General features: G+C 46.2%; 1 long non-coding RNA gene across 2 annotated transcripts; it reads right to left on the reverse strand.

The window, feature by feature from the left end:
• Positions 1 to 13,965: 13,965 nt before the first annotated feature.
• Positions 13,966 to 17,269, reverse strand: LOC139041381 (uncharacterized). Of its 2 annotated transcripts, XR_011496413.1 has the most exons (4): positions 16,944 to 17,267; positions 15,614 to 16,724; positions 14,881 to 15,140; positions 13,966 to 14,643 (listed from the first exon to the last, which is right to left on the reverse strand). It is a non-coding gene; the product is annotated as an uncharacterized lncRNA (long non-coding RNA). The 2 variants fall into 2 exon arrangements; XR_011496412.1 differs by having other exon boundaries at positions 14,881 to 16,724; positions 16,944 to 17,269.
• Positions 17,270 to 21,428: the final 4,159 nt, after the last annotated feature.

Raw genomic sequence — 21,428 nt, forward strand, 5'->3', positions numbered from 1 at the left:
CCTGTGGAAGGCAGCCATTTTACTATTATGAATGATATCGAGAGAAAGAGCCAGAGACTGGGTAGGAAGTGGGGACCTGGGTTTTTTACTGGCACTCGAGATCAAGGCAGTACCAGTCACAAGAAGAGGAAACCAGAACACCCAAGTAACTGAAGCCACACTCCTCAAGCCTGTGAGTGAGGACAGCAGGCCTCAGCGCTTGGGGGCTGCTGAGCTCCCAGGAGAAAACTGTGCAGCCCCACTGTGGTGAAAAGAGGGCCGAGGGGCCAGCCAGCCACTGGGCACAATGCAGTGGGAGGAGGCCTCAACCAGACCCAGAGGAGTGCTCCATTGGCTGGTAGACCTATGGCCCCACAACAGGTAGGGCAGGCCTGCCTTCTCCTCTCTAGGAACTGGACACATCAGAACTAAACAGGAGCCATACACAGTGAGAGGAAAATAGGCCAAGCCTGGCTCCTACCCCCTCACCAGCTCCAGACCACGTCACCCTCCCCTTTGCATTCTGAGCTCCAGCCACACTGGCCATTTCCTTGTTTCTCGAAAACACTGAGCTTCTCCACCCACATCCCCACCACCCACTCTTTGCCTGGCTGATTTCTGCTCAACCTTCAGGTCTCGGTTCAAACATTACTTCCTCAGAGAGGCTGTCCCTGAAGCCCCAGATGAGGTGCGGTGACCGTCTTACTCACTCTTATCCTTATCAGTTCCAGCCTTTTCCTTCTTAGCATCTATTGCAATTACAATTATTGTTGGTCTAAGAATCTGCTCAGTGTCTGTCCCTCCTACTAGACTGGACATTCCCGGCGGTGCTACGTTGAGTCCATTAGCCTGTATCCTCTGGTGTGCAGCCCAGTGCCCGGGGCAGTGTTAGCCCTCAGTAGACGTCAGTGGAAAGGAAAATGCATAGGAAGGGAGAATGAGTCCCAAAACTCAGAACAGTGTTACTGGATTTGTCCTAAGAGATAATCAGATCCATATACAAACTCAACTCAACAAAACCAGGCCACTGACATTCCTGCTTGAATATTCATTTTGCAGCAATTTCTCACCCTATTTCAAGGCCCAGCTTACAGCAAAGATTTATGTCTTCCTTTCCTCTCAAATGCAAAAGGCTGTGGTAGCAAATACTTTGATTTATTTCTCTTTCCTCCCTGCCATCCGGCAGGATGCCATGAGCGATGTCAGGTGGACCATCCCTTTGATCTTGCTGGAGAGAAAATATGTTTGGTACTAAATCCCAGGCAGAAATGAAAGCTGAAAAATAGATTCCTCCCTACCTCCTCACGTCCTCCACCTTCCCACCACCACACAAACCCTTGCCAAGTTAAAATCTGCCAAGCAAGACACCTGAGCACCATATTCTGGCTCATGGGCAAGAAATCGTAATTCATTTCTAGAGATCATTTCATTCTTTGTTTTTCCTTCTGCATCACCACTGATCAGAAGCTCAGATCTTTTCAGGAGCTCATAGGGTACAGGCAGAGAACAGTTGGTCCTAGAAGGCCAACTCGTCTTGAAGGCACAGAAATGGCAATTTCTCAGCATTTTACTTCTAATAGCTAATCATCATCTCCAACCACTGAGCCCTCATTCTGAGCCAACAACTATGCTATTCAGTGCCTTACATACAAGATCCTATTTAATGCTCCTAACAGCTCTATGAAACAGATACCATTATTGTCTCCATTTTACAGATGAGGAAAACTGAGGCCTAGCAGGTTGAAGTAACTTCCCAGACTAACATGACCAGCAAGAGGTGACACTGAGAGTCAAATCTAGGTCTCTTTGCCCCCACAGCCCAATCTGTTAAGCACCACACTTTGTTGCAAGAATAATTGCTATTTATAGGGTATTTTGATAGTTAAATTAGTTAATTAATGGAGTAACAGTAGCAAACACACCAATGAGAATAATCGTTGTGAAGTGTTCAATGAATGTTAGCAGCCATTATTACTGTTGCTATATTATTATCCCTGGTTTAGAACTATTGTCTTGAAGGGAGGGAGAGGCCATTGCCCTGAAGAGTCTTTTCTACTCTTTGGCCTCTGGCAGGGGTCTGGTCACAGAGGCATCTGGGTGTGTTACTCGGGCCTCCATCAGCTGAGGTGGCCACCACCCAATTGCTCAGTTCCCCCAGGTCAAGGGTGCACCAGCACATGGGCCCCAGACAAGCACCTAAGTAAGGTTTGAGATGCACCAGTGAAGGTGACAAACCCCAGCTCCTATTACCGGTTCCTAGAACTAGGCTGTTCCCCACGTATAGTCTTGTTATGATTCATGCAAAGTAAGAGCTGAGTGACAAGTTAAGGTCTTTCTTTTTTTAAATAGGCTGACCTAAAGAGACCTTGGGAAAATGCATGGGGCATTTTTAACAGCAGAAGATTCCTTTAGAAAACCTGGAGCTACTTCAAAGAGGGGGAAACTTTATACACGTTTATATCTCAAAACCAGCTTGTAATATAACACATGATCCTTCTTTGTTTCACGAGTTTTTAAAGGCAGCAATTCTCTCTTATAAAGAAGCTGGTTATCCAGGTGAAAGGTCACTCAGGAATGGGGGATGCCAGGATTGCAGCTCACGCACATACAGGAGGAGGCAGCTCACGGTTGGAGGGGGCTCTGGGTGTCGGGCCATCCAGACGTGTTCAAAACCTGGCTCCACCACTTACTAGCTGTGCAACTTGGGGCAAGTTTTTTGTAATTTATCTGAACTGATAGGGGATAGTCACTTCCGTATCCATGTGGTAGACTTTTCATGGAGATTCTGAAACAAAATCAAGTTCTTCACTTCCTCTCAGTAGAGGAAGTAGTGTATAGCAGTTAAGAGGGTTAAGTTTGCAACCAGACCTGAGATAAAATGCCAGCTCAGTCACCTCCGTGTGACTTTGGACAGGTTGCTTAGCATTCTTGAGCTTCTGTCCACTCCTCCAAGGGAAAGCCACCTACCCCTGAGGGTTGGAGGAAGAACCATGAGCAATGCATAAGCAACGTGCTTAACTCAGTGCCAGGCACTTAGGAAGGCCTCCAAAATGGGAGTGCCACTTATCAGGTGTGGGAGGAGCAGACCCTGGGCCTCTTCATGTTCTGGTCAGAGGGTTGAAGTCAAGTGCACACCTGGAGTTGGGCGGCAAACAGCTCAGGGCAGGCTGTGGGGTCCAGTGTGGAGGTAAGCGCAGATGTTGGTGGGCACCTCTCTGCTCCATCCCAGAGCCCTCCTGAGAGCTGCCTGCCCCATTTCTCCACCCCACCAACTGGATTCTTAGATTTGGGTTCTGATGACATTTACCAGTGTGCCTATCAACAAAGGCTGAGGAAAGGGCTGAATTTTAAATTGATGCCAACTTTTCTCATGGAGAGAAGACTAATAAAACATTTGGTGGCGGAAACGTCACAAGACATTTTGCCTTGACTCTGAAATAATGGAGAGTCGCTTCAAAGACAACTTGGCCACATTCATCTTCTAGGTAAATTTGGTCCTGGGTACAGTCGCAGATGAACACATCTGCTCTTTTTCCCTTGCCACGAAGTGGGCACTGTCCCTGGTTGACAAGGGCTCTTTGGCTGACGTCTGTAAGGGAATTCAGTGATTAGCCAATTTGACCACAGGAATCCTATTTGTCCCGGGACTAATCATTGATTAATGGAAAGCCAGGATTCACCTCTTCCTCCTCTGCCTCCCCAAAGGGCTTTTTAAAACATTTCTTCTGATGCTGCACCCTGCAATTGTACTTGATGCATAACCAGCCAGGTCAAGGGTAAGAAGGAGGACTTCAGAGTCAGATAGACCTATGGGTATCGAATGTCACATTTCTTATCTGTGAAACAGGACAGAAAACTTATCTTAAACTTTAATGTGAAGATCTGATGAGATCAGACACGTGAGGCAGAATGATTTTCCCTCTCACCTCCCGCACTCACCCCTCCCTGGAGCCTGGGACAGCAGACACTGGCAGTTTTCTGCCACAATGCGATTCTTTACCCCTTAAAAACAGGATCCCAGTTGGTTCATTCTCCTGTGAGTGGCCGTGTCCTTTATTTTGGGGGGCGAGAGGACTGGCCCTCTAGGCAGTCCTAAGGAATAAATCTTGTTTCGTTTAAGCTAGTTTTAGCAGTCTCCGTCCTTCTGTCAAGTGGGTGGTTTAGACAAGAGCACATGATACGATTCTGGCCAACGAGACGGGGAAAATCTGCTGGGGAGCCTCTGGGAAGGATTTCATTGCTTTAAAAGAGGGATATGAGACGGATATGTTTCCCTTTCTAACTCTGAGTGTTATCACCTGCATGCAATAACTGAAAGGAGGCTTCTGTCTTCGGACCATGAAGAGAGCCGTCCTATGATGTTAGGGCAACAAACTGAGAATGGCAGGGCAGAAAACAAGGAAGCTGGGTGCTAGATGATGGTGTCGGGCCAGCGAATGAACCAAGTTGGCAACTCCCTGTTATTTGGGAACTTGTTATAAAAGGTGATAAATCACTCCATTGTTTTAGCCACTTCTAGTTAGATGGGGTTTTTTTACTTGCAGCCAAAAGTATCCCCATGGTGGTTATCAAGGCTGTTTGCAAAGATTTGCATTCTTTTTCTGGGCACGTGATAAGATTGCACCTCCCTACCTCTTTTGAGGTAAGATGCAAATATTTGGCTTGCATGGGCCAATGAAATGTGATTGCAAGTGGTGTGTGTCATTTCCAGGCAAAGGCTTGTATGTGCCAGTATGATTTTCCACACCTTCCTTCCCTGCCTGAACGGTCAAGGAAATAGAGATGGAGCCTCCATCAACTTGGGTTCCCCAGTGACTATGACAAACGAGGCTCCCGCAGCCAATGTAGCGTAAGTAAGAAATAAATTTGTTTGTGTTAAACCAATGAGATCTGGGGGTGGTTTGTTGCTGCAGCACAACCTAGCCTTTTCTGATTGATACATATCCAAACCGATACATTCAAATAATAGGATGGAGACTCTGGTTGAGAAGGTGATGGGAGGCATAGAGATTCACCAATAGAAGGTTAATCTTTGTGGTGTGAAAAGTCTGATTTCTTTCTAGATCCTTCACTCTAAGGCCAGATTACCGTGCAGAGTTCTTATCCCTTCTCCACATTGCCTTTAAGATTTAGGCCCCATCCATCAGTAGAACTTGACCAAGAAACCACCCTAGAAATTAAACGAAAGAAAAGGATAGACCCTGGGTAGAAAGAGGGAAGGAAGTAATGAGAGGGAAGGGACTGCCGGAGTCTGGGAGATGGAGAGAAGAAAAGGAAAGATCCAGGTGACAAAAAGGGAGATCATGTCAGGCTCCCAGAGTGTTGAGACCCAAGGCCTTGCACCTACTCAAGTAGCTGGAAATGGATTGACTAGAGGAGAGGAGTCACTTCTGAATTTCTCCGTCCTGGTTTAGAATTAGCCACTCAAACCCAAAGTAAACAACTCTTCTGGTTATGATGTGTGTAATTTGGCTAATAGTAAGCCATTTCCTTATGAATGGAGGATTGGTTTGCTGGGGCTGCCATAGCAAAATACCGCAGACTAGGTGGTTTAAACAACAAAGTTTTATTTTCTCAGAGTCCTGGAGGCTAGTAGCCGAAGATCAAAGTGCCAGCAGCGTTGGTTTCCTCTGAGGCCTCTCTTTGGCTTGTAGATGACCACCTTATTTCTGTGGGTGACATCGTCTTCCGTCTTTGTGCATCTGTGTCTGAATCTCTTCTTGTAAGGACGCCAGTCAGATTGCACGGGGTCCACCCATATGACCTCATTTTACCTTAATTACCTCTTTAAAGGCCTTATCTCCAAATACAGTCACATTCTGAGGTTCTGAGGGTTGGGACTTCAGCATATGAATTTGGGGGGCAGAGGGGCGATGATCCAGTCCAACCCATAACAGATGGTAGCATCCTTCCTTTTCACGATAAGGGTAATAGCGCGAAGATTACACATGTAAAGTGCCTGGCATTTGGTTGTTCCAATAAAAGGCTCATAAATGCCCTGAGACTAGGCACTATGTTCTCGTGCTCCTCTGTGGCCTGCACACCCATCACTGCATCACACACACGGCGCTCAAACAACACAGGTCAGTGGTTAAGAGCGTGGGCTTCACGGCCAAATACACTCAAGTTCAAAGTCTGACCTTGCCATTTCGTGGCTGTGCAACCTTGGACAAGTCACTGAATTTTCTATGACTCTGTCCCCCTTAGTAAATTAAGTTTATAGTGCCTACCTATAATAGTTTCCTATGGCTGCTGCAACAAATTACCACAAATTTAGTGGCTTAAAACAACACAAATTTGTTACTTTATAGCTGTGGAAGTCAGAAGTTCAAAATTAGTCTCCTACTGGCATAAAATCAAGGTGACTATAGTGCTGCGATCCTCTGGGGACACTAAGGATGAATCCGTCTTCCTGCTGCTAGAGGCCACCTGCATTCCTTGGTTGATGGCCCTTTTCCATCTTTAAACCCAGTAATTACATCACTCCAACCTCTGCTTCTGTCACTGCTGATCACATCTCCTTCTCTGATTCTGACTCTCCTGTCTCACTGATGGGTGAGGACCCTTGTGATGACAGTGGGATAGTCCAGGATGTTCTCCCATCTCAAGGTCGGCTGATTAGCAACCTTGATTCTATCTGGAATCTTCATTCCTCTTTGCCATGTAACCTAACGTATTCACAGGTCCCAGGGAGTAGGACATGAACATCATTGGGTGGCAAGGAGCCATTATTTTGCCTACCATACTACTTCTCAGAACTGTGAAAGCCAAATGAGATAATCTATGTAAAGAGTTGAGGACAATGTTTGGACAATGAGTAATCAATAAATAATGGTTTTTGCTTCCTAAGAATTCACTCTGTGAAATTACTCATTGAAGGTCAATATCATTGAATACTCATTGAAGGGAAAATATAGGCCTGTGCAAATGAGAGCTACTTTGAAATTCAAACAGAATTTGTTTTGGTGTAGTAACACCCAGGGCCATAGCATCTTTGCACAAAAAGAGATGTTATAAATCATCCAAGCCAACTCTCTAATTTTATCAAAGAATTAACTGAGGCCTGCACAGATCTGAAAGCGGCGGGGCAAGGATTGAGCTAGATTTTCTGCATGACACAAAAGTTTAATATCTAATTACTAGGCGATATTTCAATACTTATCTACTTCTTTTCTCCTCATAATCTAGGAAGACTGGAATCTGGATGGCAGTCCAAATCTGTCAGCAAAATCATAATTTCTTGCATTTGTGTAGCACTGTTCTCCCAGTGAATTCAAAGAACCTTACATAGAACTTTCCTCTCGGAATAAAGAGCCTGGCTGTTCACTGATAGGGACCGTTTGTTTTTCGGTATGATTGGCAGTATTTCCTTTGGGTTCCACTCTTCATCCTATTCCATAGTAAACATACTCAATCCATTGCCTCCAACCTCCTCCCAAGGATGGCCACAGAACCAGGCTTGACCCGTCAGAGACTTCCCTGGGATTTTTGCCAGAACCATTGGAAAAGATCTCTTTTTTTCAGATTGTAACCTGGCCTGCTGGTGGCCATTTCATTTACTGTATAAGAAGAGAGAAGCACGGTGAAATCATCTGGGCTCATGAAAAGGCCAAACACCTAGAGTTTCTCACTTATTAGAGCCAAAATAAATCTTTTTTTTTTTTTTTATTTTGCTAAAACCAGTTTCATTTGAATATCTCCAAATTGTCTCTAAAAGTGTCCTCACTAGTACAGCTGGTATCAATATAAAGCCTTAGTTTTAAAATTCAACCTTTAATAGAAAACGTCTTATAAATTTGAAAGTTTCAGTTCTTAGTAAGTGATTTATGAAACAAAACCAAAAGGATTTAGGGAGACATTTATTTTTAAAACTTTAAGTGTGGTAATTCTTGGTATATTAAAGAACTGTATTCTGAAGTGAATAAAGTTTCCTAAATTGTATGGCCTGGGCACATGAATCTCCACTCAGTTATTCTCAGAATAGTTACTGTGCATTTACCATATATAAGACATTTCTAGGAGCAGGGCTGCAATCAAGGCTCATTGTCTTTCTTCTTTTTACACAAGAAATTTACGTTCACTGTGGCAATTCAGAAAATATAGGCAGCCATGCAGAAAGTAAACTAAAATCACTCATAATCTAATCACCCAGAGAGAGCTATTGTCACTATTTTGACGTATACTGACTCAGACTTTTTTCTCTGCACGTGATAATAATAGTGATCATTTATTGAGTGCCCCATCTAAACATTAGGCTCAATGCTTTATGTGGATTATTTCCTTTATCCCCACAATAACCCAACGGAGCAGTGGATTTCATTCTCCCAGTTTTATAGTTTGGGCAGCAGAGACACAGCAAAGTGAAGGAACTTGTACAAGATCACACAGCTGGTAAATGGCAGTGCTGGGATTGAATGAAAATAGTCTTTTAAAAATTATTTTAATACAAAAAATAGTATCGTACTCTTTTGTGTCTTGCTTTCTTTGCTCAAAAATATGTTTGGAAGATCCTTCCGTGTAATAAACCCATCGCTTCATTTTTAAGCACTGCAGTGCGTGCTAAGACGTGGGTGAACTCCAGGTCTCTCAATCAAATGCTCATGTGACTCTTAGGCTGATTCTAATTGTCCCACCACTGTGGCGCCCATAGCCCAGGACAGACCTGGCAGCTTCCACGAGCGTCATTTACCAACTAGAAATACAGGGCCCCTCATCCCCTGCCGCTCGCCTGTCCCTACAGCACACATTCTACCTTCTAGACAAGGCAAGCCCTTTCACTAGCTACATCTTCACTCAGAGTGCTTCTGTTATTCCTCTGCCGAGGATTCCCAATCCTCTAGTGTCACGTGTCCCATTTCCTGATTCCTGGCTAGGTGCTTCCTCACCTGGGCTAACCACTTGGGGTACCAACAGTGTAGAAAGAGACAGGCCACTAACGTCCCCAGCACATGACCCTCTAATTATCTGCTCATATGAGTTTCTAAAGTACAAGGCACGTCTTATTCATTTTGGAAACCCCAGTGCCTAGCACCGTGCCTGGCACGTAGCTCAGGAATTGGGTGCTGAATTAAGGAAACTGAGTTATTATTAATAATGATCACAGCAATAGTGCTGGCTAATTTCTACTGAGCATTGACTCTCTTCCAGGCCCTGTGGCTGATTGCCTTACGTATATTATTTTAGTTAACATACACCTGTATAAGTTAGTCCCTGTCATTGTCTCATTTTCTGGATGAGGAAACAATCTCTGAGAGGTCAACTAACTTACCCAAGATCTCTCAACTGATAAACAAAGAACTAGGATTTGGGTTTAGTCCAGGTCCAAAGCCCACGCTTTTAATCACCACCGTTGCGGCCTCCCACACCACTATGATCTGTATCCATTCTTCAAATAGTCACTGAGCATCCACTATGTGCTGACCCTGGACATAAAGCAAGACGCACATAGTCCTGGCCTTCCTAAAGCTGACAATCTAATGAATCAAATCAAACCTGAGTGAGCATCAGCATCACCTGTGTGCGTGCCGAACATGCAGATTTCCTAGCTCTGTGGATTCTGATTCAACCTGTCTTGGGCAGGGCCCAGGAATCTGTATTTTCATAAGGCCTCAGGCAGGGCTGACATTCAGCCAGTAGACTGAACGGTGGTAGCCCCACTGGTTGTGAAAATATTAACATATTTCTGAGCCAGCTGGAAAATAAACATTGCCCCCAAAGGCCCTGAGTGTACGTGACCAACTGTCCTAGGTCTGCCGGGGAATGTCCCAGTGTTGGCAATGAAAGTCCCACATCCTGGGCAAAGCAGGATGGTTGTTCACCACATCCAAGTGTCTTCCACCACCCCCGTTACCCTGATCTTCCCCAGATCTGCCATGATTCAGAAACCACAGGGTGAAGGCCTGGCATAGGTTGGGCCTCTCCAGTCCTTGCCTTTTCTGTCATTAAATATTCTGAATATCACCTCTGGCCCAAGTGATTCTGGTGCAGGTTGCCCACGGACCACTCTTTGACAAATCCTAGTCCAGTTCCCTGATACCAGACTAAGCATTGAGAAGATCTTTCAAAACATAATACCGGAAACATTTATATGATGCTTAGCATGGGCCATGGAACCTTGAGAACATTACACAAATTAACTCATTTAATCTTCACTACAATCCTAAGAAGTAGATACTGTTACTATTTCCATTTTACAGATGGGGAAAGTGAGACCCAAAGAGGTTCAGCAACTTGCACAAGATTGCATAGCTAGCGAGGGGAAGGGCAGAAGCAGGATATGAAGGCAGCTTGGCTCCAGAGCCCATCTGGCAGGCAAGCCAAGACAGATGGTCCCGGCCAGGAGACCTCGGCTCTTTGTGATAGCCAAAGCTCTGAAGATGGTGTCCCACTGCAAGACAACTGGAGCCACTGTCTTGCTCTGAGCCCCCAGGGTCCAAGAGTTGAGCCACTGACACACACGTGCAAAGGCTCCAGGCCTGAAGACAACACTGAATTCTTCCTTCTGCTAATTGCTCTCCGAGAAGCGGTTTCCAGTTCTCACAGCAGCTCACTCACATGGCAGCAAACTCTGAATATCAACCACATTTAGGAGCAAGGGATTGAAGCATATGTTAGAGCCAGAGAGAAGAACCAAGTGACAGCCTTCTTCTGGGAAGGAGTGTGAGGTTTTTACAGGCAGGGCTGCTTTCTCAGTGAACTTCTCCTCTTCATTTTTGAGTCCACCTGTTCCTAGACCAGATGGCCCCAGCTAGCCTTTTCTTTCACAGGCTTCATATAAAATGCAACACCCCCTGGGATTTAACCAAATTCCACCCACTGCCACTAGCTCCGTCTTTACGCAGGTGCTCTTGAAGTCATAGAGTTTGACACCTACACAATCTGACATTTACGATGGGAAGAGGAGGCCCAGAGTGGGCGTTCAGACACTCCATGAGCCTTTCAATAAGGACTTAGTGGGCTCTCGCTACATCCCAAGCATCATGTGAGGTTTGTGGATACGGAAGAAGGAAGCAGCCGTGGTCCCCGCCCCTTCATGGAGCTTACAGTCCAGTGGCCAGCCAGAATAGAATCACTCATGTCGCTGACAGAGGGACTCTGAAGGAGAAGTAAAGATGACTCGAGGGTGATTACCAGAGGAGTCTGACCATTGGCAATCAAGGAGGCCTTCACCCAAGAAGCGATGCGTAAAAGCTGCAACCTGAAGGAAAAAGTAGGTGCTGGCTCAAAACGGGGGAAGAGAACAGGCATTCCAAACACAGGGAATGTGTTTGCAAAAGAAGCGTGACACCTGTAAGACACTGTCAGATGGGAGCAGAGGTGCACAGCAGCTCCAGAGAGCGGCAGACAAGCCGGAGCTTGCTGGCCTTAGCGAGAGATTTGAATATTCTCTTGAGGATACGGAAGTGTTTCAAAGCAGCTAACCGATAGCCAGATCTGCATTTTTAAAACACCCTTTTGGCCTAGAGCTAAGCCAGAGCAGAGGCAGAGCTGGGCCTCGACTTCAGGACTCCTGTCTCCCTGACCATGTTCTTTTTCAGCAGCCGCAGAACATGAGCCGCAGAACATAAGGTCTTACTATTTGTGTTTGAGGAAGCCTGCTCCATTTGTGTCCAAACCCCTTTCCTGACTTCCACGCCTTTTGCATTGTCCGAGGTGAAGGAGAGCGCAAAGGCAGGCCCAGACGGTGGCCTCAGCCCAGCCCCAGCTCTTCTATTTCTAGCTGAGTCATCTTGGGAAAGTTAATTAGCATCTCTGGGTCTCAGTTTCTCATCTGTAAAATGAGAATAAAAATCCACCTCAGATCCTTGTTATGATAATTTCAATAGTTAATGCAGGTAATGTGTTTGACCTAAAATCAATAATAAATAGGAACTCTTCTAACTGGAACTTCTTTCTTGAGGGGGAGGGGGCAAAGCCGTCTGCTGAAGTTGTCTATACACATTTTCTTAAGGTCTCCCAAGCTGGAAGGAGCCACGGCTTTTTGTTCATCTTTAGTCTTATAAGGCTCATCCCTGCCTGGCTATAGGGAGGAGCATGTAACCCAGGCCTGACCAATCACAGTGTTCCATCCCCATCAAGGGGTGGGTTATTGAGTCAAAGGGGGCCAATTATAATCCTTTCCTGGGATCCAGATACAGACGCTCTGAGAGAGAAGTTCTCTTTCCCATAGCTGAGGCTGCTGGCCGCCATGTTCCCCAGAGGGTGACACGCAGAGAGAAATGAGAAAAGCAGAGCTGCGAGTCAGATGAACACAGGCAGCACTTGAGCAGCACTGAGTCGCCAGCTCTGGTCCCCGGGGCCGCGGTTGTCACAGCTCTTTTCTTCAGTTCTTTGAACTCTTTCACCAGCCCCGCAAGTTTCTCAAGTCACTACATCTTGCTTTAGCCAAGTTGGGAGGAGTTTTAACACTTGCAACCAAAAGAGTTCTGACAAATTGTTTATTTGTCAGGGTCGCAGGCAATTCTGAATCATCAACTTAGAGCCCCTAAGTTCAAAGAAGCCTCAAAAGGTCATCCACGACAGTGGCTTCAAGAAAAACAACTTTGGTTTTAAGTAGCAAAATCGGCTTTTCGAATCTTGAGGAACCCAAATATATGAAATAGAAAAAGAGGAAGTGCTGTTGAGCTGCGAGAGTGTGGGAGACCCTTGGCCCGGCCCACCTCCTGATTCCATCCAGGTGCCCTGCACCCATCTGAGAGCTATCATCTGCTCCAGCTTCCTACATTAGGAATCACCTCAGCCGCATCTTTGACACCTGGTCATTGAGCCTCAATTGAACACATCCACCAGGGGCAGCTGACAAAGCCTCAAGGCAGTTGACTTCCTTTCACAGACTGCCCTGATAACACAGGTTCCTCATCTGCCTCATGGTAACGCTCACCCATGGGTCTGCGTGCTCCAGGATGAAACACAACTAATTAAAGACGCCTTTCCTATGGCGGCCCTTCCTGAAGACAGTTTTCATGTCCCACTTAGTTCCTGGCTGACGCATCCTCAGTTCCTTCTGACTGTTCCTCGTGAGACCCCATGTCCAGCTGGCGAGATGCCTAAAATAGGCAGGTGACTGTACAAGGTGTGATTTAAAGAGGGACGGAGAGATGCAAGGCTGTTAGAGAACGTGTTTACTTAAAAAAATGAAGCACTTGGAGGTTTATGGTGACCCCATCACCTACGGCATTTTCCCTATGCCAGGAATGCTGCTCAGGGCTGTACACACCTCTCCTCGTTTCTCTTTTAGCCCTCACAACACGTCCATGAATTTAGGGATTATTTGTATCCCCATTTAGAAGATGAGGCCCAGAGGAGTTAGAGTAGCTCGCTCAAGTTCAAGAGCTAATATTTGGTAGCACTGGGATTTGAACTCAGATCTCGCCGGACTCCAAAGCTGGGCTTTTACATTTATTTCTACTAGAAGATGTGACTCTTTGTTACTGCCCATCTAGCCCTGGAAGATGGTAAAATGGAGCACTGGAAGGATAGCATTGAGGCAGATAATGTTTCGCAGACTTCATATGTGGTCAGGACACAAGGCAGGGACTTCCTTTGCAGGTAAGCCTTGGAGAAAGCTCTTTTTAAACATAATCCAGTCATTGCATGTTACAGATGATTTAATCTGTTATTTGAGTGAGCAATCAAGGAAGACATGCATCTCTGGGGTTGGAACGATGAAGCATGACTGTCTGCGTGACCAAATTGATTGCAGTTAACCCAGCTTCCCTTTTCTGTAGAGCCTGTAGACACTCTTAAAGCTCTTTGCAAACCCAAACCCCACTTCTCGGTGCCACTGTGATAGAGGAAGAGAACCTTGGGAGCAAAGAGGTGAAGGAACCAGCTTTGTCCACCTTGGAGCCTGTGGTGTCACCAGAAAGGCCACTTGGCCTCTGTTCCCTGCTTTCTAGCTTGGGGGCACATAGGTATTCCATGGCTGTGTTGGATGTTTTCTTAAAATGTGCCAGGTGTGAACCGTAGCAGTAATAACAACAACAATATTCTTGAGACTTTTATTGAGCAATTAGTAGGCACAGGCACACACATCATCTCATTCAACACTCACGACCTGCCTACCAAGCAGGTACTACTGTGATTCCATCTTAACAGACATGGTCATTGAGGTCTGGGGAAACTGTGTAACATATTGAGGTTTCTCGCCCAAAGTCTTCCACTTGCAAATGGCACAGATGATATTTAAACTCTGGCAATCCAACCTAGAGCCCTGGTAACTTGATATACTAAGTGAAAAAAGCAGATTTCAAAATAGTATAGGATACTACTCAGCAATGAAAAGGAACAGACCACTGTTACGTGCAACAACATGGTGAATGTCACAATAATTACGCCGAGTAAAAGAAACCAGATAAAAGTGGACACACTGTACAATTTCATTGACATGATTGACTCAGTTGACAAAATTCCAAAAAATGCAAACAGGTAGAGAGTAGCAGAAAGCAGATCAGTGGTTGCCAGTGGCAAGGAGGGGCAGGAGGGTGGGACTGTATGAGCACGAGTGACGTTGGCGGGTGATGGAATTCATTCTCTCGATTGTGGCGATGGTTTCCCAGATGTATACGATGCAAAACTCACCAAGTTGTGTACTTTAAAATCATGTAGTTTATTGTACATCAATTATGTCTCAGTAAAGCTTCAAAAAGAGTATCAGGCATGATTCTGGTTTGGTTTTTAAGAAAAAAATGAAAACATAAACATATTCATAGGTGTATACATGAAAATATAGATATATATATAGATATATTTATATATGACTTAACATGACTCACAAGGCCCTGGGTGATCCGGTCCCTGACCCCCTCCCCAGCATCATTTCTCACCACTGCCCCCTTCACCCTCCAAGTTGGGCACAGGGTATTACTTTCATTTCCCCCATTGCCTCACGCATTCTCTCACCTCCTGGCTTTCTTACTTGCTCTTTATTCCCTCTGCCCGGAACACTGTCTCACTCTCCACCATGTCTCCTCAGTTAACTCCTCTTGATTCTTTAGGCCTCAGCTAGGATGTCCACTCCTCTCTCAGACCAAAGCATTTCCCTTTGGTACCTGGTGGTGTAAGTGTTTCATACTTTTTCTCTGCTGTTCCCTTGTAAGTTTCATCAAGGCAAGAGGCTCTGTCCTTTGTTCAAGGAGGCGTTCCTAACATGTAGCACCAACCTTGCACATAGTAGGTATTCACCAGACATGTGTTTGAATGAAAGTCCAAAATGATATTTTAAAATCATAGTAAATAAGTATAACTTCTATAGACTAACACATTATTAGGGAAAAAAAGCACACATGATTAAAATTCTCCAACATGCAGGCCAGCATATGTTAACAATGATTAGTAAAATAGCATGTCACATATAGCAATTAAGAATATAATATTTAGAGTCATTCAGACCTAGCTCTACCAGGTTCTACCGGTTGGCAGCTAAGTAATCTTAGGCAAGTTACTTTCTCTCTCTAAACCTCCATTTTCTTCTCCATGTAATGTGGATAGCAATATTCCATCATTGTTAGGAAGTTTCCATCAGATAACGTGCGGGACAGGCTTAGTGTGGAACCAGCACACTGCAGGTGCTAGTTAACTCTTGTTAGTGTACTAGCATTGTCATTCAGACCACTGAGTATCAGCTGTCAACCACCTCACGTTTGTCTGCTTCTCTTCTTTTTACAAAGCATTTCTCATATAGAACCTTAGTTGCCCCTTGCAGGAACCTTGTGGGAGAGGTGACGCAGATGTCATTATTACCATTTTCAAAGGAAGCTGAGGCCCCCAGAAGTTAAATGACTTCACCCCAATTGCAGAGAAGGTGAACCGTGGCACCAGGGGCCAATCCCGCACCTGTCCAGCACCCTACAAAGGGCACCTGCTGGGGTCCTGCCTGCTCCTCAGACGGAAAAGTGCCCCCACCTACCTCCCCAGACAAGTCCAAGTTTCTCGGGTACGTGCTTACTCAGCCACTAGGCCAAATCCTGTCCCCACCCTTCTACCTCAATAGATCTCACCTCAGGTAGCTGATAACTTCTGTCTGCTCAGCTCCAACACCAGGGAAAACACAGCCTCCTTTCCTGCAGTCCCGACCCCAATGTCTCCAAAACTCGCTCATCTAACAGGAGTACACCCTCCCTCCCCTCCCCCTGCCCCTGCACAAACACGATTTCTCCCCTTTCTCTCCCTCACATTTTCTGCTCCTCTGTTTCCCAAGGCTCCCCCTCCCTCTGGCCTGCTCCCTTCCCACGAAAATATTGAAACCTCCTCATCTGATTAGGCAAAGCACTTTATCACCTCCACACACCCCCGGCCTCCCCAGGTATAGTCCCCCCTGGAGCTCAGTGCTCAGCCAAAGCAAGGCCCACCTCACCTGGCTCCTACCTCATTTCCCTCACAGCGTGGAAGATTGGCTTGGTTCGGCCCAGCACAAAACTTTGTTCGATGGTGTGTTTAATTTTATTTTCTTCCTGACATGTAAACAAAATGGATACATTTCACGTAAAACCCTGGTTTCAGGCTTCTCTCAAAAAAATGGGAAGATTTGACAACATGGGGTCCTCAATCAAACGTAGCAGCAACAGGCCAAAGTGGAGCAATGGCTGCCCCTCAGCCAGGCAAGGGCACCACCCCTCACCAGAGTCCACCAGGCTCCCGGGGTTGTGTGACTCATCTGGCCTCTGGAAGCATTTGAGTTTGTAATCCCTTCTCTGGCGGTGGAACCCAACTGGCAGAGGTTTTACGTCAGTCTTCTTTCCTCCCTTCTGTAAGTGGAAAGACCCGCTACAGAGATTTATTTTTCCACTGATGTAAATTATGCTACCATCCCGAATTAGATAGCAGAAGCAGTTACATGCAGTTTGGTTTCAAGTATATTTTTCCACCCCAATGCAAAAATGTAAGACGGCATATTTAGAATCTTTCCCACCGCACGATGAAGGTTTTTTCATGACAATTGAAATTCCCATTATTCAACCACCTACCAGGTGCTTTGAGATTTGAGGATGAATCTAGCTGATTCCAGAATTGTAGCTGAAGAAGCAGAATTTCTGCCTTCCGAGCAGCTGTCAATAATGTAGCCCCTGGCATATCTGATTTAACCCTCATTAAATGAATTGCTCTTTAGTTTACTGTTTGAAGTGCAAGACGTGTCTTCAAAGGTGACTTCCATTCCTCCTGAGCCCTGACACCATTTTGTCCACCTCTCCCAATTGGCCAATTAGCTGACCCTCCACTTCTTCCAGTGGTCCTTGGCTGGGGCGGAGAGGAGCTGGTCCTACCTGTGTAAAGGTCCTCTCTCACTGCTGACCTTAAACCGCCCTCTAGTTTGTTTTCTCCTGAGGAGTGCCCAGCAAGCACCATCCGCAAGGACAGAGCAAACCCTAGGACGGCTGTTCTCCAAGTGTGGGCCCTGGACCAGCAGCTGCAGAGCACTTGGGAACTTGTCAGAAATGCAGACACGGCTGCACCCCAGACCCGCCGAATCCAGATCTGCATTTTAACAAGATCCCCAGTTGATTCATAAATAAATAAAACAAGGTCATTTCTTTGGTGAAATGGACTGTGAAGTAAATAAAAGGGAATGATATGAGAGTGACTAAGAAGAGGCCACTTGACATAGAGAAGCTGTTCTCAAAGTGTTTGTTCTCAGGGCCCATTTACAGTCTTAAAGATTGTTAAGGACCCTAATGAGCTTCATTTACATGGGTTGTATCTATCAGTATTTGCCATATTAAAAATTAAAACTAATAAGTTTTTAAAATATTAATTCCCTTTAAAATAATAGATATTATGTATTAACATATATTTTATGAAAGTAGCTATATTTTCTATATCAAAAAAATGAATGAGAAGCGTTTTACATTGTTGCAAATCTCTTGAACTGCCTGCCTTGATAGAAGCAGCTGGATTCTCATGTCTGCTTCTGCATCCCGTCTGTCGCAGCATCGCATGTCATGTGATCTTTGGAAAACGCCACTGCACACGGGGAGAGAAGTAGTGAAAAAGGCAGCTCTCCTCTCAGTATTGTTAGGAAAATAGTTTTGACTTTGTACCCCCTGAAAGGGTCGAGGTGCTGGACCACACTTAGAGCGGGTGACGTGATGCGGTGATGGAGAAAGGCCTCACAGTGGGGCGGCACGTAAAGCGAGATCTCCCGACAAGGAGTCCGTCCGCTGCGGGAAGACTTCTCACTTTAAACAGTATAGAGGCTGTGCAGTGAGGGTGTCAATGCAACTTCTGGTCCCAACTTAGTCCTAGAGTAGCTGCGGGACTATGGACAAGTCCCTTGCTCTCTCCGAGCCTCAGTTTCTCAGTTTTCCTCAATTTCTTTTATAAGGAGAATGATCGCTAGTACGCCAGCCCCCCAAGTAGTATCTGGGAGGTCCCAGCGAGAACTTCAGAGCAACTCTCTCGTCTTCCCAGCAGGGGGCGACGGAGACCAGCCCTGGCTGGACCGCTTCCACCCCGGAGGCCTTTCACCGCGTCCCCACCCAGAGACAAGGTTCCCTCGTGATCCGGGCGGTTTCCTTGGCACCAGCTGGCACCAGGTATCTCGGGCAACCTGGGCCGTCCCCGGGGAGCGGCTGGGGGCCCCGAGAGCCCTTCACATGGACCCAAACGTGGCAGGTTGGGATGCTCGGATTCTCCCGGGAAGTCTGGGAAGAGCAGAGGGGAAGAACTGGTTTGGGCAAAGACACATTTTTTTTCCCACTGGGCCTTTCGGTGAAGAACCACCCAAGAGCTGTTGACTCCTCACAGGGAAAACCGGGCGGGGTGGCCGGAAGGGAACAAGACGGAGCGCTGCGCCAGCTCTCCCCGGGGCTGCCTGCCTGCCTGCAGGCGCGGGGCTGCGCTTGCATCAGTGCTGCCGGCCCGGCCCCGGCCGCCGGCGACGTCAGCCGCCCTCCCAGAAGAATTCCACTGCCCGCGGCCAGGGGCCCGGCGGTGTGGGGGCGGGGGCTTTTGGTTTCGGAGGATGACACCACTTGCTTGCTGCGTCTCCACGTTCGCACTCTGTTGTCATGGAGACGACAGCATCCTGACAGTCTTGGTGAGGCCAAGCCGCCCCCGGGAGGTGACCCGGAGCGGGGCCCACTCAGGAAACCACTGGCTCTAGGGTTCGGCTCGAGGAGACCGGGCTGCGGATCTTGGCTTCTTTCCCGGGGGCGCCCTGCTAGGCCACCTTTTACTGTCCAGGATCCTCAAGATCGCAAAGCATTCTCGCCTGGGGGGTCTTAGAAACAACCCTGAAAAAGATAGAAGCCCAAAAAAGAGCCCTAAGACAGCCCGTGCTTGGCAGAACTGACTTTTCAATGCTCTGAGGTGTTTTTTTTTTTTTTCTTATCTTTCTTTTCTTGAAGCAGTTCCTTATGATTTTCTTCAGAAGACTGGCTGGCCTCCTCCACTTTTGGTAAAGCAATGTTTGTTTTAATTCACTTCCCCCAGTGTGTACTGAGCACCTGAGTGTGCCAGGCAGAAAGGGGGGAGATAATAATAGTAGCTGCTGGTGGTGAACACAGACATGAACTCATTTAGTCTCCACCGCGGCCTTGGAGGTAGGTCTATCCCATTTTAGAGAGAACCCAGACTATCCAGCTAATCCAAGCCCGGCTGAGAAGTCAAGTCAGAAGTGAGTCCTAAACCAGAGCTCATGACCTTTCCCAGGCAGCCTCTCAAAGCATCAAGTAAAATGGTGGGTGTGCGCCATCGGCTCTGGAACATTTTTCCTGCACTGAGACCATACATTTCATCTTTCATTATGTGTTAATAATAATTGATAAGGTTAGAGGGAAAATAATCCTAAAGAAGGAATATGAAATATATAATAATAATAATATGAATGCAGCAAACGTTGATTGAATGCACACTGTACACACCAGGCACCCCCCTGCAATCATTACCACATCTGATACTACAACTCCCGGGTGGCGATTCTATTACTGTGGTCCCCACTTTACAGACGAGGAAACAGGCACAAAGAGGTGAAGTAACTTGTCCATGTCCCACAGCTAGCAGATTAATAGAATCGTGTCCTGATCCATGGTAGGCATTGGACACAATTGCACCCTGCTTCGGAGAGAATGGAGAGAGGGCAGTGTATGCAAACTCCTCAAGAAAGTTTATTCAGACCATTTCCATCTAAAATTTATTATAATTTCAAAGCAGACTAGAGTAGGGTTCCTTTTATCTCCATGGGGAAAAAAAGAGTTGCTAAGCAAATAGTATAAACAAGACGAGAACATTTTTTAAAGATTGGTCCTGAGCTAACATCTGTTGCCAATCTTCTTTTATTTTTTTGTTTCTTCTTCTCCTCAAAGCCTCCCAGTACCTAGTTGTATATTCTAGTTGTAGGTCCTTCTGGCTCTCCTATGTGGGACACCACCTCAGCATGGCCTGACCAGCAGTGCCAGGTCCACGCCCAGGATCCAAACCAACGAAACCCTGGGCCACCGAAGCAGAGCTCGTGGACTTAACCACTCGGCCATGGCGCTGGCCCCTATAGGACATTTTAGAGTTTAGACAGTACTTTCCTAGCCGGGATCTGACTTCATCTTCACAACGCTCCTGAGAAGGTGTCAGAAGTGTCAGTCATCTTAGTCCCGAGGTACAACTGAACAACAAGAGGCTTTGCAGAGAAGACTTTTGACTACTAAAGAAAACAAGTGGTCTTTAAGGACACAAAAGTAAACCAGCCGCAATAGCCAAAAAGTGGAAACAACCCAAATGTCCGTTAACAGATGAATGGGTAAATAAAATGCAGTTTAGACATACAAAGGAATAGTATTCAACCTTGAGAAGGAATGGAAGTCTGACACATGCTGCAACATGGATGAACCTTGAGGACGTTATGCTGAGTGAAATAAGCCACTGACATGAGGTACCCAGCATAGATAAACGTGTAAAGACAGAAAGTAGAATAGAAGTTGTCAGGGGCTGCGGGGAAAAGAGAATGGAGAGTTATCCTTTTATGGGGAGAGTTTCTGTTTGGGATGGTGAACAAGTTCTAGAAGTGGGAGGTGGTGATAGTTGCAGACCATTGTGAAGGTACTTAATGATACTAAATTGTACCCTTAAAAGTGATTAAAATGATACGTTTTGTATATATTTTACCACAATGAAAAACATTTTGTAAAACAATGAAACTGCCTTAGCACTCCCCATTCTTATTCAACTTTTTCTTTTAAAAGGAGATCCTTGTGTGTTTATGAAAGCAGGAGCAGATTTAACCCAAGACCCATTTCTTGGCTTTGCAGGGGTTGCTGCCTGCACTTGAAAGTAAGAAAACGTCACGCCTTTAAAAATAGCTCACGAGTATGTGTTTTCGCTAAATACAGGAGGCTGGTATTCCCCTCAGGTATTCCAAATGAGCAAGATCTGGCTGGGAGGGGGCAAAAGCAGGAGTGAGTCACTGGTTTGGCAGGTGAGGTCATCATGGGGTGACCGTCTGCGTCGAGCAGGCTCCCCCC

The sequence above is a fragment of the Equus asinus genome, chromosome 21, assembly GCF_041296235.1.
Source record: "Equus asinus isolate D_3611 breed Donkey chromosome 21, EquAss-T2T_v2, whole genome shotgun sequence".
Lineage (NCBI taxonomy): Eukaryota > Metazoa > Chordata > Mammalia > Perissodactyla > Equidae > Equus > Equus asinus.